Consider the following 14,171-nt stretch of genomic DNA (forward strand, 5'->3'; position numbering starts at 1 on the left):
TATGTAACAACAGTCTGTTTACCTGAGTCCAATAAAAATCCTCTATTTGAAAATCAAAATGAATTGGAAGCCCCTCAGATGTCTGTCTTTATCTACAAGAGATTTTACTCTGGCTAGGTGGCAGAATATACTAGAAGTGTTGAGCTAAATTGACATAAAAATCTTGCTGTAAGTCTTACACACCGACCACCTCACTTCTGGTTTCCGTTTCTTCAGTGTTATAATTTTTCTGACGTTTTGTAAACATATTACTCACAATAAAAAACAGAGACATAAATCAGGGCTACAAAATGAGGCAGGAGAGGCCAGGGGCACATTACTCACAAGTGGGGAAGGGTGATCTAGCAGAAAGCGTTTGAGAATCGATTAGATCTTGCTTCTGTCATATAGCAGTGAACAGCTTTAGGCAAGCGACATATATGCTTCTGTGGTCTCCTCTTCTGCTGATATGTAGATAAGAATACAAAAATAGAATACCTCTTTAGAATGAATAACTGAAACCTGCCTACCTCGCAGGGTGATTATGAGGATCAAAATATGTGAAAGGTTCTTGTATGTAGTAAAGATACATAAGGACATTGAAAAAAAAAAAAACAAAAACGCAGTCTGACTTCAGAACCCCACTTCTAGCCACTGCTGAGACTGCCTCTCAAAAATGTATATAAATGCACCTGGATCAAAATCAGTGTGGAATGCTTACTTTCTTTATTCTTTCCCTCCAGAGTGTTTATATTTGTGGCCATAATTAGTCCTGGGAGCTTTAAGAATTAATAGAAGATTACTGTGGTCCCCATTGACCCAGACCCAGCTCAATTCTGACTCTATTTTCCATCTAAGGTGCTTTCATGTTGCCCTAGTGTAGAAAGTCATGCAAGAAAAAGATTTCTTCTACTAATTCCCATTAAATTGTCGAGAGATCACTTTCCAAAAAAATTTACATTTTAAGTAAGAGGATATAGGGAGAGGGAAACGGTAAGCCCAAGGGAAATAATTACAAATGCAATTTCAATGTCTCCTTGAATTCTTTGGGAGGAAATGAAGAGCTTCTAAACATCCTTGAAACCGAAGCATTTTAAGCGATCGTCCACGCTTCTCTAGGAGAGCCACCAGGTAGCTGGGGAATGTGTGTGAGTGGAATGGGCTCTTGCATTATGGTCGCTGGGTCATTCAGGCCACCGTGTATTTACTTTTTAGGGTGAAGTAAAAAAACAGAGGCACAAACCCGCATAATTTTTTAAATGGTGTTTGTCCCCCCTCTCTGTGTTACAAGTATCTCAAGTTACAAGCAATATAGAAAACTTCCTTCTGTAAAAACCTGAGAGTTCTGAAGGCTGCGATCCTCTTTATATAGACCAGAAACCTGAGAATTTATGTAATGGGTCAGAATCACACCGTTACTAGTACTGCTTGTCTCTGAGTTGGGTATAGAGGGATGTATGGTAGTAAAGACACTGTTTTCCACTTTGATGACAATCCTAAAGACTAAGCTATAGACCCTTATTAAACTTTATTTTTGTTTTAGTTTATTATTTTTCCCTTCCCAGCCAAACTTTTTTTTTCAGCTTTACTGTTTTTAAAAAACTTTAACAGCTTTATTGCAGTATAATTGGTATACAAAGACCTGCACATATTTAATATGTACAATTTGATGAGTTCAGACTTACACAAATGCCTGTGATACTGTTTGTTTGTTTTTAATCCATTCTGTCAATGTCTGCTTTTGGATTGCAGTTTTTAATCCCTTTACCTTAATGTAATTACCAATAAGGCAGGATTAATGTCTGCCACTTTGCTGTGTGTTTTCTATATTTCTTATGTCTTTCCTGAGCTTTAAATCCTGTATTTTGTGATGTATGGGTCAGATTCATTTGTATATCCCATAGAAAATATATACATATATATATATATATATACGTCCAAATATGTCCAATATATATAATATGTCCAAAACCGAATCTATATCGACCTCTATTACATTATTTCTTTTGTGTTTTCTATCTCAAGGAAGACTAACATCCATTCAAGTATATGAAAAATCAAATTGCCACTGGTTACATTTCCATTTTCACTCACCCCATCCAGTGACTCACAAATACCTACAGATACTACCTCCCCAAGTGAGTCCAGACCACCAGAGCAGGCATACTCATAGGTGTCTCTGCTCCGTTCTTCTCTCTCTACGTCCTCGTATCCATTCTGTAGCTAGACAGATATTTCTAAATAAAGTAAATATGGTCATGTTAGCTTAAAAATGTCAGTGGTTCCCACTGCTCTCAGTTTTATAGTCCTTACTGTGCTTTACAAGACCCTGCCTGACTTGGGTCCTTCTTGCCTCTCTACTGCCATCTCTCACACCTTAAACACCTGGCCCCTGTCAAACCAAACTTCCTTCCACCATCTGACCTTACTCTGCTCTCACCTATGGCTTTCTGTTAGTAACACATTTCTTTCCATCCTCTTTTTATGTAGTTAGCTCTTATCAATGCTTAAGATTTCTATCTGATAATTACTCTGTACCAAAAAAAAAAAGAAAAACGTCCTTGGTACCTCTATTTGAGTTATCTTCTTCTAATGTTTACTTCCATAAATCGTGTACTCATCTTACATAACTAACATCAATACTTTTGAAATCTATTTCTTTTCTCTAGTCCCCAAATAATCTCAAATTCCATGAAAACAGGGACTTTAAAATTTTTGTTTTTTAATATATCCTATAGTACATTCCCCAAGACCTACTGGTTACCAAATAAATATTTATTGAATAAATGAATGGATAGCTCAGTTTTCCTTAGTATGCCATTTTGAACCACTCATCCATAAATTGTTGAACTTTAAAAAATTATTTTTAGGTGATGTTTCATTCAGACAACATAGGTGGGATTAAATGCATAAACCAGAGATAATCTAAAAGTAATTTTTCTATTTTTATAAAAACCTATTACATCTCTTCTTATCTCCCAAACTTTGAAATTCAAGAGTCTTATCTCATATGGCTCAAATGAGTGGCTCAAAGATAATTTCCAATGTTTTGAAGGTTACAGTGTGTTATAAATAAACCAGACTGAAAATAGAAGATTAACCAGCTATTGTATAAAAAGTAGTAGCCTGTGGAACTGAATTACTTAGATTCTAACCCAGTCACAACACTTTATTTGCTTTGAAAGTGCAAAGGATGAGTTTATGAACCCTAACATTCTCTTTAGGACTATCACATTACAGTTCTAGATTATACAAATATACAGCAGAATCTTGCTACAAATATCCCCTCCATTTTATATGGCTTTTTATTTTGTCATTGTCTTAACTGAATTTTAACTGTTTCACATTTATATTAATTTATTCTGCTTACACTGTTCTTTGGAACATCAGGTAGCAGCAGGCTTAGCCATCAATCTCTATGCAAATAAAACTATCACCCTGACAGAAATTCTCTCCTTTGATCAAACTTTAGTTCGGGTCCTCCGAGCTCTCTGCTCCACTAGGCCCAACCTCAGGTTTCAGTCTCTGTCCCTGTAGAGTCCAGTTTTAGCAAAAATCCTGTCAAGTCACTTTAGAGAGAAGCCCTGCTCTTGATGTCTGATGATCCCGGATTCTTGACCGAATTCCTCATTCCCCACCGTCCCCCAGGTGATGTCTGATCACTCTAGCCTGCCTTCAGTAAGAATCCTGTTAGGACAGTTTAGCAAGAATTAGCCTACCCTTTTGGTAATTTTCCATCCCCCCAAATCTGCCCTCCGCTCTAAGTCCCCACTTTTCCTTGCTGTATTTGGAGTTGAGCCCCTTCTCTCTCCCCTAGTGCAAAACCCCCATTGTAATAGTCCCTTTGAATGAAGTCTTCTTTACTATGTTTCACAAGTGTCAGAATAATGTTTTTTTTCTTCAAAACATCTCATTAGCTTTATCACAAACTTACTAAAGAGAAATCAACATAGTTCATAAAAATCCCTTTAGGATTCAGACAGGTGCTAATTAATCCTTTATCATTCTAAATTTTATTAGCAACCTGGTTTTTAAGATGAAATGAACAGTACAAAACGATTTTATTATGAGACTAAGTGAGAATTTGACAGGAAAACCATGTTTTCCCACTGAAGTAACAGCAACAACAACAAAAAAGAACTTACTTTTGGATAGCAAGCTAATTAATAAAACATTCGCTTTTGAAAATCTACATCAGGCAAAGAATGACACTAATTACTTGAAGAGTCCTCTTTAAGTTATTCAAATGTAATGTAATCATTGCTAGTGAGGGAAGGTGTAAAAACACCTTTTGCTATTTGAACAAGGCTGCGTCTTACACAGTGTGCAAAGTTAGTCTCTAAGGGAAAAGAGGGTGTTTGTTCTAAGGGAAAAGGACTTCAAACTAAGAAAGAGATTGTGACCTCTACTTTTTTTCCTTTGATGAGCTTCTCATTGAAGTCATGCATGGGGTTTACCAAAACCTCTGGTTCCACTTTACATCTTTATCCAGACATTGCCCAGGCAGAAAGCAAGTACTGTAATAGGGAGAACTAGTCTTCTTTAGTGACTATGTAGCCGTTTTAGAAACATCAATAGTAGAGTGACAAGGCACTAAAATTTAGAGACATACAGGCGGGACTTCTTTTGGCTAAAGCTGTAGTAGCACATTTTCAAGGGAGGAGGTTAGTGGTCTATATCTCCATCTCCATCTCTATCTCTGTGTGTATCTGAAATCTGTGTATAATATAGTACATTTCAGAAGGAGTTTAAGTGATGAATTAAAAAATAAAATTAAAATGTTATCACCGGATAGTGAGATTACAAGTAATATTTTTGCTGCATTTGATTTATTACATTTCCCAAATTTTCTTCAGTGAAGGTATATGGCTTTTTAAGTATATGATTGGTCAGGCAAAAGAAAAAGAAATTTTACAATATTTAAACAACAGAATTAGCTAACTTGATCAAAAAGCTATCACACCCAATGGTTGAATCATACACATTCTTTTTAATCACTCATGAAACCTGACAAAAGATATTCTATAAACAAATTTTGCCAAATGTCAATTGATTTCTCTCAGTAACAACCAGTAAAATTAGGCTAAATTCTATATCAGAAAGATAATGCCATACCTCTGGATGATTCAGAAATTCAAAAAATCATGAAATTAGAAAAAATCTAGAGCTAGGTAATATATATATATATTTAAGTAGATAATACAAAACATAAAAACTCATGGTATGCAGCTAAAACTGTACTCAGAGAGAAATTTATGGTATCAACTGCGTATTATCGAAGGAGAAATACTGATAATCAATGAACTAAGCATGCAATTTAAGAAATGTGAAAAAGAAAGTTATAGATTAGAAACAATACAACAAAAATCAATAAGGACATAATAAACTGACATCATCAATTTTAACTGATAAATAATAAACTGACATCATCAATTTTAACTGATAAATATGAAATTTTGATGAAATAGATAAGTTTCTAGAGCAGATGATTTAAGAAGAATAAGATCTCTTGCCACTGATGGTTGTACTAGTGAGGTATATCAAATATTTGAGGAATAATATAGAATCTAACCATTAAATAAAGTATGAAAGATTAGAAAGAAGAAACAGTCTTTCTTTAACTATGACATAATTGTCAGTGTAGAAAATCCAAAGGAATCTTAGTTTATTAAAATAATAATAATTTTTAGAAAGACTAGTGAAAATAAATCAATATAAGAATGTATTTTTATAAAGCAACAAAAATATTTTTATAAGATTCCATTTATGAGAGTATTAAAAATATAGTGTGTATTTTAAAATGACTGTAATACCTACAAAAATTTTAAACTTTATTAAAAGATACTAAGAAGACCTATTCTAAATAAATAAAAGGATATACTAGGTTCATGGTTTGAAAGGTTATATATAAATGAGTTTCAGATTTCCCCAAATGTTTCTATACGCAATGGAATCAAAATCCAATAGGATTTCAGTGTAATTTGAAAGCTAAATATGTAAAGTATATATTAAGTATAAACATTCATGAATAATCAAGGTCCTCTTGAAGAATGATAACAAGGTGAGAGGGGTTGCTTTATTACATATTTATATAATAGAAGGCAATGACAATTATGATAATATGGTAATGAGAAGTTAATAGTAAAACAATGAAAGAGAATAAAAAGCCAATAAATTAATTAATATGAACACTTAATTTAGGACTAAGAACTTCTGTTTATCAAAGACTGTGATAAAGAGAATGAAAGAACAACATGAAATTGGAAATATTATATTTTCATTTGATATCTCTTACAAAGGACTGATATTCAAAATATATAGAGATTCTCAATCTATAAGGAAAAGACAGGAAACATAATTTTAAATGTGCAAAATAAAATAAGGATATCACAGTTGAGAGAACAATAAAATGATGGTACATTTTGTAAAGAGATGCCAACTCTTTCGTAAACTGAAAAATGTAAATAAAACCACAATTACATAATCAATAAACTCTCACCAGATGGGCCATAGCTGGTCTGACAAAATTAGAACAGGCCCTTCCTGAAACACATAGCCAGTTCTCTCCTCATAATAACCTGTAAGATTTTAAAGCTGTGAGGGTGAAAACCTCAAAAGTTAAGTGAAAAACCCCAAAAAAGGCAGTAACAAATGTCCTGCAATCTTTGGGGCTTAGGGGACAGACACCTGCCAGGCTCTCAATAAAAAATTCATGAGGCCCACATACAAAGACTAGAAACAAACTAGAAATAGACTGAGTAGTAGTGATAATTGTAACCCAGCCCAGATCCAGCTTGGTTTCTAATTGTGTCCTGGTGATCAGCTTCTTATCCTCTCTGCTTAACAAAGGAAAGGGGACCATTCTGGGGAAAATAAAATAATCTACAGTCTTTTATATACACTGTAGGTTTAAAATAAAAAGTATCAATGACCACACATGGGAAGAGGCAAGAGAATGTGACCAATAATCAAAAGAGAAAAGAAAGACAAAAGTAGTAAGCCTACAGATGATTCTGATATTGGAGTTATGGCAAGATATCTAAAATAACTAAAATCACGATTTTAAATATTTTAAATAACAGAGGAAATGAAATAAATAAATAAGGAATAATTGTGGTATGGAAGTGGACTTTTAAGGAAGAAACAAACAGATATTCTAGAACCAAAAAGATACAAACAGCTAAAAGTGAGCCCTCACTGGATGCATTAAACAGCAGACTGAACGCAGCAGTTACCTTTCAGGGACAGGGCTTGTTTGTGAGTGAGCTGAAGCTGGAACACGGAGATCTGGCTCTCAACATGAAGTTCTTCTGAGACCCTCAAGTTAGTGTAACAGCAAACGTCCTGGAATTTTCTCCTCGATGAAAATGTCCAGTTAGACCTGCCAAATTTGAAACTGCATATTTGCTGTATCTTAGGGCAAAAAGTAAATACAGTGAACAAGAAGAGCTGTATGTTGTATTATCAGATAAACCATTGTTCAAATCCTGTTTTTGCCCTTGATCACCTCTGTGACCTTGGTTAAATTCCTTAATCTCCTGAGCCTGTTATTTTACCTGTGAAAATAAGATAATAATAGATTCCCCTCAAAATCTGAGGGAGAAATAAATTTATCAACAAGGAGTTTATGCTGACCAGGTGTCTAGCAGATGATCAATCATTGCTAATTCCATTAATTTTCATTATGGATAAATTTAAAACAACTATTAGCATTTCTCCAAGTTGCACAGCCTAATGTTGCTTAATAAATGTTATTTATTGAGAGGTTCATCTAAGGTAATAATTGCTTCATAATAGTTGCTTAATAATAGTCCTGGAACCTTGCCTATTCTGTTCAATTTTGGGCTTTCTTAAGAGAGAATAGGACAAAAACTTCTTGAGTACAAATTCATTTTTAGTTTTTTCAGTATATGTCTATTAAGAAGATATTACAGAGTTTGATACATTGTTTGCAAAGCTTTTTATGGTTTTTAGGATAAACATTTATTGCTAATTTTGGGGGGATAATCATTTTTCTTTCAAAATGTGGTTGCCAATCACAAATCATAAAGTTGTTTCTGGTAACAAATGTATCAGGATAGTATGTGCTTGAAGGGAATTATATACACAATATGGATTTTTTTTCCCTCTTCTCCAGGATATGGTTTTGCAAGTTGCAACAAACCTCTATAGAACTGAGTTCAGGCAAAGTCTATCTCTATTAAATTGAAATGATACAGAATTATTTTCAGCTGGTCAAGCTATTCCAGTACACAAAACAGCATTTCCAAGTGAAAAGAAGTAGTAAATGAGCACCTTGGAAATGTTCGTAAACACAATCAACAGTTCATTATGATATCAAGTATCTCAAAGTAGGCAGGATCAAAAATAGACACAGTAGGTAATTATAGCAGTGAGCATCAGCTTGTTAAGTCCAAACTTACCTTCCCTGATGCCAATCTCCTTCCTGCTGTTTCTATCAAGAGTAAGTAAAAAACTTCATCCTTTCCTTTCTTCCTTTTCCTTCTAATTGGATTATCAGTCAGAGGATGCTGCCAAGGGAAAGAGAAAATGTTTGTTTATTTCCACGTTCACATTCTTTACAGTCCTTTTGTATCTTGACAAGAATCATGAAGGGGAAGAGAGTAATTCTAGTTCATCATGAGAATATAATTCTATGTCACATTTTACATATTTTTATAAATTGAGCTTTGTCTGGAATTGATTTTGAAATGTTTGTGTCTACACTGAGTTTCTCAACTGGTTTTGGTGTTTTCTGTTTGCTTTTTTGTTTGCTTTTTATGAAGGTTGAAAGGGAGGAGGCCTTATGTGTGTTCAGATATTTAAAGAGAATATTCTTTCTAAAATTCCACCCTGGATTATCAGGAAGTGAGTCAAATCCTTGTTCTTATCTTAGCTAGGTCTATTTTTCCTATCATCCCATGAGTTCACATACTGGTTATCTTGGTGCCTTTTGCTGGACTAAGAACTTTCATTGCTGGTTTCTCTACTCTGGAGATAAATAAGATATATCTATGTATGCCTCTGCCTAGGCTGAAAATGAGAAATTTAGTGAGAAATTTTACCCATTTGCTTAGAAATCTGCAAAGTTAAAAAAAAAACAAACTTTTTTTCCTTCTGTAAGACAGGGTTTATTTCTCTTTCTTGTTTACAGGCATTTCATTTTTTCTTGCTTTCATACAGTGGCCAGAACTTTCAATATAATGTTGAATAGAAATGGAGAGGGAAAACATACTTGCCTTGTTTCTGAACCACAGGATTTTTGTAAATTCCCTTTACACACTGAGAAAATTCCCTTCTATTGCTAGCCTGTAGAGAGTTTTTAACAGAAAGTAGTTTTTAATTTTGTTGTTCCTTTTACTATAACTATTAAGATAGTCATATGTTTTTGTTTTAATTTGTTAATAATTTATCTGTTGCTGCAGAACAGTATTACCACACATTTAGCAACTTAAAACAACACACATAACTTTAAGTTTCTGATTTGGCATGTAGGGTGCTTAGAAGTCATCACTCCAGCCTAACAAGTAAAAAACTGAACGAACTGAAAAATCAACAGCTCTTCTAAGATCTGTCAGAGACTTGAGGCCAGAGGGCAAATCACTGCCCCCAAAATTGGAGAGACAGACAGGCAGACACAGAGAACCCCAACATGAGCAGAAACTGCTGAACAGAAACTTCTGTTAGAACCCCTCCCCAGGTAGGAAGACTACATTGTAATTAAAGTATGGCTGGAGGCTCCGTGTGGACAAGTCTGAAAATGAAAAACTCCAGGGGAGCCAGTCACAGGAGGAGCCCTGCATTTTTGTGAGCTTTATCTCTGGGAACTGTACCAGAGGCCAGAGGAGAAAAACACCTTACTTATAAAGGAGCAAATAAAACAGTTACTTCTGATTTCTCAGAAACCATGCAAGCAAGAAGAAAGTGGAGTGAAATGTTTAAAGTGCTGAGAGAAGAAAATCACCAACCTAGAATTCTGTACCCTGTGAAATCATCTTTCAAAAGTGAAGGAGAAATAAAAGCTTTCTCAGATATACAAAAACTGAGAAAATTTGTTGCCAGTGATCTGCTCTGTAAGAAATGTAAAACAAGTTCTTGAGAGAAGAAAAATGACATAGGTCAGAAACTCAGGTCTACATAAAGAAAGAAAGAGCACTGGAGAAAGAATAAGTAAAGGTAAAATAAAAACTTTTACTTTTCTTATTCTTAATTGATCTAACAGATAAGAGTTTCTTAAAAAGAGTAATTGCAACAATCTATGCAGTCATATATATATATATTTTATATCTATATATATATATACACTTATGTATAAGTAAAATGAATGACATCGATAAAGGGACAAGAGAGAAGAATTAGGAACGCTTTGTTACTATAAGGCACTTGTACAATTTATGAAGTGTTAATAGTGTTATTTGAAAGTAGACTTGAGTTAGTTGTAAAATACACTGCAAACTCTAGGGCAACCACTGAAAAATATAAAAATAAGTATAATTTGTATGGAATTACGAAAGGAAAGGAAATAGAGTCATAGAAAATACTCAATTAAAACCATAAAAGGCAGAAAAAGAGTGGAAGACAAAAATAGGAAGAAGGAACAAGGGCAACAGATAAAAAAGAGTAACAAATATGATGGATATCAATCCAACTACATCAACAGTCACTTTAAATGTCAAATCTAAAGACACCAATTAAAAAACAGAGATTAATCAACTGGATTAAAAAAAAAAAAAAGACCAGAGCCAACTATATGTTATCTACAAAAAACCCACATTAAATATAAAGACACATATAGATTAAAAGTAAATGGATGGGACTTCCCTGGTGGCACAGTGGTTAAGACTCCACGCTCCCTATGCAGGGGGCCTGGGTTCAATCCCTGGTCAGGGAACTAGATCCCACATGCTGAAACTAAGACCTGGCTCAGCCGAATAAATAAGTAAATATTAAAAAAAAAAAAAAAAAAAAAAAAAAAAAAAGTAAATGGATGGGGAAAGAGATACCATGCTAACATTAATTGAAAGAAAGCAACAGTAGCTGTATTAATTTCTTCAGAGCAAGGAAAGTTATTAGGGATAAAGAGGGAGGTTATGTAATGATAAAGGGGTCAGTTCTCCAAGAAGACTAGCAATTGTTAATGTGTGTGCACCTAACAGGAAAGTGTCCAAATATGTGAGGCCAACACTGATAGATAAAGGAAAACTAGATGAATCCAGTATTACAGTTGGAGACTACGACACCCCTCTGAGAAACGGACAGCCCAGTACACAGAAAATCAGAACATCCTTCTCACTCTCACAGGGAACATTCACCAAAATAGGCCACATCCTGGGCCAAAAAATACACCTTAACAACTTTGCAAGAATAGAAATCATACATTGTCTGCTCTCAGACTATAATAGGATTAAACTGGAAATCAATAGCAGAAAGATAGCTAGGAAACTCTCAAATACTTGGAGACAAAACAGTATATTTCTAAGTAACACAAAGGTTACAGAAAAAGTCTCAATGAAATTTAAAAAAATTTTTTTTGAACTAAAAGAAAAAGAAAACACAACTTCTCAAAGTTTGAAGAATGCAATGAAAGCAGTTTCATATCTTTTTTTCCAGGTATCTAGTCATTTACTCTCAGCAATTCCTATAGTTGTTAATCCTTCATGGGGAGAAGAAGTCTCCACAATGTGTTTAGTTATTTCCAATATAATCTTATTTAATTTGTTTGCCTTGATATTTTCTGATTTGTTTGATTTTTTTTCCTGTAAATTTCTGCTTGAAAGTCTTTTCAAAAGGCTGTCATGTTTAGCAGAAAATATAGAACACAGAATTTAGATTCAAAACAGCATTTGCAAACAGCTACCTATGTGATCCACTTAAATTATTTAACTAAATTGTTTCCCACTTTTTTCACCTACAAAATAAGAGTACTTACATCCCTCTTGCAGATTTGCTGGATAGATTAGAAATAATATTTTTAAATATCTGGGGCTCAATAATAAATGATAGCTATTATCATTTACAAATTTTAACCAGTATTCTGTATTTCTTCATTCAGTGTTGAATCTTGCGATGATGAAATAATGCAGCTTCTGCATATATATATGTGAAATTTCAATGAAAGCAAATTTAATAAGCTTAATATAGAGGGAAAAATTGCTTGTTACCATAAGATCTTAGAGAAAACATGGTAAGCCACTAATTATTTTCAACATTATGATAACAAAAAACTTAAAATAACCAAAATACTTATACCTAAGTATAAATTATTAGGGGCAAAGCACATACTCGAAAATAGGACAATGTAACTGACCGGGCATTATGGTCTTCTTGCAGTTTTATCAATGAAGAAAGCTGTTTTAACGATCATCATAATGAGACAGTTGGTTTTGCTTATTAAAAAATATTTAGTGTTTTCTCTTTCTCCTTCCCCTATTGAAGTTGAGATGACAAAGTTAATGAACAGCGTATTGTGTTGGCGCATTGTTAGTGTAAATTGGTTATGTTCCCAAGCCTGTTTATGCATTATATTTATTATTATATATAATTGTACACTTAGTGTATAAATTAATGAGATACAAATGTGAAGAGGGATATTTGTATTTAAGACTACACTGAGTGCTTTGTAAACACTATCAAGGTGAAACAAACATATTTTTAAGAACATATTTTATTTTAGAATTATTTTTGTTTTAATTTTTATTGGAGTATAGTTGATTTACAATGTTATGTTAGCTTTAGGTGTACAGCAAAATGAATTAGTTATACATATACATATATCCACTCTTTTTTAGATTCTTTTCCCATATAGGCCATTACAGAGTACTGAGTAGAGTTCCCTGTGCTATCCAGTAGGTGCTTATTAGTTACCTATTTTATATATAGTAGTGTGTATATGTCAATCCCAATCTCCCAATTTATCCTCCCCCCCATTACCCCCTGAGAACCATAAGTTTGAAACAAACATATTTTTGATTGAATTCCAGGCCAGAATGAGGAATTAGTACGGAGGGAAATCATTAAAAAGTAAAGGAATTTTTTCTTTACGTAAATTGCTATAAGTACTTTTAAATTCTCATTCTTCTTTTAAAAATCAGATATATTTTGGTTGATACACTGTGGCTGTGTTTTATTTAGTAAAATCACACAGCACTTTTTTCAACAAACCTGTACTCAGAAGAAAATTCTTGGCCCTAAAGCAAAAATAAAGAATAAATATACAATCTTATGTCCTAAATTCAAATCAGATTTCTTAGCTCTAATTTTTTTTAATTCTCACTTTAACTGAGTTTTTTAAAAAAGCAATCACCTACTCATTCTCACTACATCAGATAGATGTTTTATACTGCAGTGCTAACGAAACATGCAACATAATTCTCTGCCCTCTTTCATGTCTTACCCATTTCCTTTTTTTTGTAAAGGTCTACCTCCCTAACCTTCAACCCCATCTTTTACTGATGATGTTCAAAAATAATAAGTAAAATGACAACTGCTTGTAAGGTGTCAGTCTCTTGCGTTGAGGAAGAAGTAATTGTGAACATCCATGGTCCAATCCAAGTAAGGGTCTTGGAGTGATAGGTGTCACCACCAGTGAGCACCCAGGGCTCTCAAATGCTATTCTAATCATTAGAATAAATGCTAAAAGACAAAGCAAGTGATTCACACTCCAGAAAGGATTTGGACAAAACAGATCAATGATTATATTGTATAAACTTGATGGTTGAAAAATACATAGGCAGGACCCTCTCATTCTAGTTAGGATTCAAGGGAGATTTCAAATCAGAATTGACATTTAATTATTTTAGGACAAATGATTTAAAGACATGGAATATTAGGTATAAAGGCCCAGAAACAAGAGAGAAACAAGACAAAGAAGAAAGAGCTAGACAGAGAGTTAGAGAGAAAAAGCACATATTCAAGGAATGAAAAGTAGTTTAGAAAAGTTTATCATAGACTGTTTATCAAAATGGCATCAGAAGCTAGATCATGAATCGCATGACCTAGATTTTAAAAATTATCCTAAAGATAAACATCCCTCTTAAAGTTTCAGTAAAGGAATGCGATGATAAATTTTTGTTTGACAAAGATCACTTTATTCAGTAATTACAGGCTATAAGATTATGGTGTTACAATGATATGCTAGATACTCATACCAGCTTTGATGGTTCTGGTTAAACACCCTTCATTATGCTTTTTGG

General features: G+C 33.7%; 1 long non-coding RNA gene across 2 annotated transcripts in view; it reads left to right on the top strand.

Moving 5' to 3' along the window:
- Positions 1-14,171, top strand: part of LOC309651652 — a 647,179-nt gene that overhangs the window by 458,561 nt on the left and 174,447 nt on the right. The window lies entirely within an intron of this gene.

Source organism: Balaenoptera physalus, assembly GCF_965194825.1.
Source record: "Balaenoptera physalus genome assembly, chromosome: 21".
NCBI classification, from domain to species: domain Eukaryota; kingdom Metazoa; phylum Chordata; class Mammalia; order Artiodactyla; family Balaenopteridae; genus Balaenoptera; species Balaenoptera physalus.